This window comes from Epinephelus lanceolatus, chromosome 16 (assembly GCF_041903045.1).
Source record: "Epinephelus lanceolatus isolate andai-2023 chromosome 16, ASM4190304v1, whole genome shotgun sequence".
NCBI lineage: Eukaryota > Metazoa > Chordata > Actinopteri > Perciformes > Serranidae > Epinephelus > Epinephelus lanceolatus.
The window spans coordinates 14,751,304-14,756,285 of record NC_135749.1 but is presented as its reverse complement, the minus strand read 5'-3'; positions in this window follow the sequence as shown (position 1 = coordinate 14,756,285).

Genomic DNA, 4,982 nt, shown 5'->3' with positions numbered 1-4,982 from the left:
CTGTTACTAAATTTGATTGGTATTTCAACAACTGGCTTTGTAAAGGTACAAGTCGCCATATAGCTTTGGATGGTAAGTTCATCTAGCAAAGCCAAAGGGTAAAACTAAAACTACTGCTTGTCTTAACCTGTTAAATCTTTCTCAAATTAAGTAAAAAATACATCCAAAAGGAAATTACAGCCTCGAGGTCATATGCCTCCACTTACCAGTTACAGTTTACATTCATGTCTGTGAATACTTGAATGCTTCACACACATTAACTCAGCATCTAATCAAATATGTCCACTTCTCTTTCTAAGATATGGCGCTGAAAAATAGCCAGAAAAGTTTTTGCAGAACATTATGATGTCATAGTGAAGTTGACCTTTGACCTTTTGGATATAACATGGCATCACTTCATAATTTTATCCTATTGTACAGTTGTGTGCAGTTTTATCACAATTAGCATATGAATTCTTGAGTTATGGCCAAAAACGTTTGTGAGGTCACAGTGAGTTTGACCTTTGGCCACCTCATCAGTTCATTCTTCATCCAAAGTGAATGTTTATGGCAAATTCGAGGAGATTCTTGAGATGCTGCATTCACAGAATGAGACAGACACAAGGTCACAGTGACCTTGACCTTTTGAACTTCAAAAATTTCATCAGTTCATGGTTAGGTCGACATGTGTGTCAAATCTGCGTTGACAAAAATGGGATTTACGAATGGGCAAACTGAAAACATGATGCATAAGGCATAAAAGAGCCATTAAGGTGAGGTTGTTTGATTAGTGTCCATTTCAAATTAGTTCTCAAACTGGTCGTGAGCTTCAGGAAAATACATTTTAAACCTTAATAAATTACTGTATGAATTTTCTTCTCAGTATAATCTCTCACAATCTGCCTAGAGAAATCAAAGAATCCAAGCAACACCAAACACCTGAGCAAATGAAGCCAAAACTATTTGCATGACTAAAGACCTCTAGAGGTTAGTGAGAAAATGTGTGTTCTTGGTGAACTGTTTAATTGCTTTGAGCTTAATCGCAATTGTGTGATTGTATTTAAAAAGCATAACATCTTGCCTAAATTTATTTCTGATGCTAGAAAGAGGGTTACGCATTATCTGATAGACTGAGGTGGTCAGTTCAGAACCACTGCCTATTCGTTAACGCAGTCAAGCCCCTCCTCAAATGCATTTTTAATTATAATAATTACAATAATATTGTAAGGTGACAGTTATTTGAATTTTTAGTATGATTTACCTTTGTATTGGACTGATGCAAATCTAATCTCTCGACTATAATAGGGCTGCAACTAACCATTATTTTCGTTGTTGATGGATCTGTCTATTAATCAACTTATCAATCGGTTGTTCAGTCCATAAAATGTCAGAAAATTGTAAAAAAAGTCCATCAGTACTTCCAAAACCCCAAGATGATGTCCTCAAATGCCTTGCTTTTTTTCCACATCCCAAAGATAATCAGTTTGCTGTCAGATAGGAGTAAAGAAACAAGAAAATATTCACATTTCAGAAGCTGGAATCAGATAATTTGGACAACTAATCGATTAATTATTGACTACAAATGATAAAACAAGGAACTGTATATTGTTCCTGTGGCAAAGGACTATTGTACAAACACTTTCAATTATGAATCATGAAACTATTAAATCAGAGCATGAAAACAATAAATTAAACAGAAAAGACACAGCAGGAAAACTTTTTAAACATTTTTATTAATTAATGCAACTTACAGTCAAGCCAAAGAGTGAACTATATTAAGTGATACGTATTCACATTATGTCCTAACAGGGTTTACAGCATATCTTGTGTTCTGTAAGCATACTTGTTAACAAAAAAAAAAAAAAAAAGGAAATGTAAAATAGAATCAAAGCTTACACCTTTACAACAACAAGAAACAAGGAGCTTAGCAGTGGATGTGAACAAATTAAAAATCAGCAACATAAAGACCCTCACCAGAACAGGAATGACAGCAAATTCAGTTTTGGCATGTCGTGGTTTAAATAAGGGAGAAGAGAAAGAGAAATAAACAACAACTCAAAAACTGAGCTCAAAATGACACAAATGAAGGGAGGTTTGAATTCACGCGGCTGTGCAGGGCCGCCTTTGCCAAGAGACTTTGGTCACTTTGCTTCTCCATCATGGCTTACAACGGGAAAAAAAAAAAAAAAAAAAAAAAGCACAATGAATCGGCCAATGAGGGGAAAAAAAACAAGAAAATGGAGTGTCCTGGAATCTATGTATGAATGAATAGGGGAATATATTTATTTTTCAAGAAACTACAAATGATTGTCTGTTTTCCTTAAATGAGCGAGACAACTAAAAGTTTTGCAGCCGACTACAACTCCAGGACAGCCCCTACATTCATAGGAGGTAGATAACACGGCAATGACGCGACGAACTCTTCAAGAAATGTGTCTGAACGGGAATCGAGCTCTCTGTCAAGTCTGTGAAATTGTAGTGCATAATTTGTTCAACTTTTAAGGCCAAATAGGAACCTCATGTGTAGATCTAAGGCTATTTTAAGACAAAGGTGCAGGAGCCGGGGAAGGAAGGGGAGGGTTTGGGACACAGTAAGCAGATACAGCCCTTTCACGACAATACCTGAGTCAACAGTCGTGTTACACCACAGAGCCTCACAGGTTGAGTGGTGCACGTCAACTCTTTGCCAACTAAACCCAATATTTTTTGGCTACACAGACACAGAGAATGAGCAAAAAAAAAAAAGACAGCACAGACATACGATGTGGCTACAAGTGAGAAATATTCTGATGAGATTTGCGTAGAAATTGCATAAATGACACATTATCATTTGGCCACAAGGTGTAACGTACTCCCTTGTTACAACAGAACTCTATCAGATTTACCGGTTGTGGCGTGTGCACAGCCTGGAGTGACATTCAAACCTCCCAACAAAGGGGAAAATTAAAAATTTTATTGGACAATATGAAGTACACTACAGAAAAAAAAGTCAATGCAGCATATATCAGGCTTATGAGGTACTTCATGAATATATATAGATATATCAACCTTTTTAGAAAAGCTCTTCAAAGTCATATTATTCCTTATAATTCCTATTGATAGCATAAAATACCTCGTCAGTTATTTCTTTTAACTTTCTGCCCAACCTCATGTGGGCAATTTCATTTTGAGACTGCTTTGAAAGTGCAAAACACAAATACTGATCGTTCTATGCAGCATCTACACGCAAGTGTGCATGATAATTAAAAATGGTTATGTTTTTTTTTTTTTTATGTGGCGCAGCAGATTTCGTCAAACCTTTTATGTTGAAAGGACTCACAAACCCAATGTTTGGGGCAGATGGAGAAGAGAGAGATCCGACAAAAGGCACACATAAAACGACTACAAACACGCTGGATGTTTTCAGTTTAGACTAAATTACAACAAACTGTAGTTGGCTGCCGTGCAGCCTCGTATGTACCTTTCGTTGTAGTTTACAATGTTCTGCTACATTGTAAAGTATGTTCAAATGTGTATATTCCCTTTGTAAGTTGTCGCATGCAAAAACTACACCTTTATACCCTTGACAAAAATGGCGTCGAGTCTGGCTAATCGTAGGAGAAATGAACTGAGTAGGAGACAGGGACATCCACCCTGATTTTATTGCAGTACTGGGTTAACACGGCAGAGAGGTGTAGGCATTTGATCACGTGGAGTGGCTCTATCCAGTATGAAACCTTAAACATTCTGGTAAAACAAAAAACAGAAAAAAAGCTGGTTCCAAATGTCGAGACAAACAAATCTACCCATTTGCAAACTATTGTCCTGCTAACTAAAAGTCGAAAATGTTTATTGAGCGTTTATTTGAACTGCGTAAAGAGGACAGACTGGTGTAAAGACAAACTAATTACCAACGATCCACAGCCCACACACCCACATTATTGCTGTACATACATCTATCCAACAAACCTTTTCCGCCGCTACAAACATTCCTCAATATCGCCAACATTTTTGCTGGAATATCAACACATTGTGATAGTGAATAGCAATTACTTTATGATGGCACATTCATCTACAAATGCTCAAGATTACAGTTTACGTCACCACATGACTGAGTCCTAGGTTGTGCTGGGTAGTTTTTGTCGCCATCTTTTTGAAAAATGAAGGACTTGCATGAAACAATGAGACTCCCAATTACAAAAATTTGGTCCCCTAAAATGTAACCAACTAAAGCAACCAACCAGTCATACATGATTACTTGGTTTTCCATTTATTAAGGTTAAAGGAAAGAACAGTGCTCTCACATGATATTGGCTTGTATTGGTTTGGTCACAAGGATTTTTTGATTTTGTTACCATTATTAAAAATGAGGGCTAATATTAGCTAGCACCTGACACTGCTCTGAGGTAGTTTCTTTTCCAAGTTGGTAAATAAAAAGCCAAGTCATTCTGAAGACTAGAAAAATGCTTTCAAGATACAAAAATACCCACGTGAGTCTTGCATGACTGGATACATGTAGGACAGCTGGATGGTATTGGTTTGGTGAAGCTCGCTGACAGCTCTACTCAGTCGAGGTCAGATTTACTACAGCCCCGAGCTGAACCCTGAGTGTCCACTGGACGCGGTTACAATGCATTCTGGCTCAGTCACGGCTGCCAGAGATTATCGGTCCCATTTCTTTGCTTTAAAGTATCATTATTAACTAAATGCTAATTGCATAATATAATGGTTATAAAATAATGCCACCATCAGCGTTTAGACTGGTTCCCTACAAGTCTTACTCCTACAATGTAATTTTGTCTGCCAGAACACAACACTACGAGGGGAAAAGTTGTCTGTTTCCACTTTTGGATCAAGCTTGTGTCTCTGAATGAGCTGCAAACATGATTTCAATACATTTGATAAACACGGAAGACGCCTCAAGCACAGTTGTACTTACTGTAGCTAAATGCTAATGTTAGCATGCTAATAGACTCAAATGACAAAGCTAACATGCTCGTGTTTACCAGACATAATGTTCACCA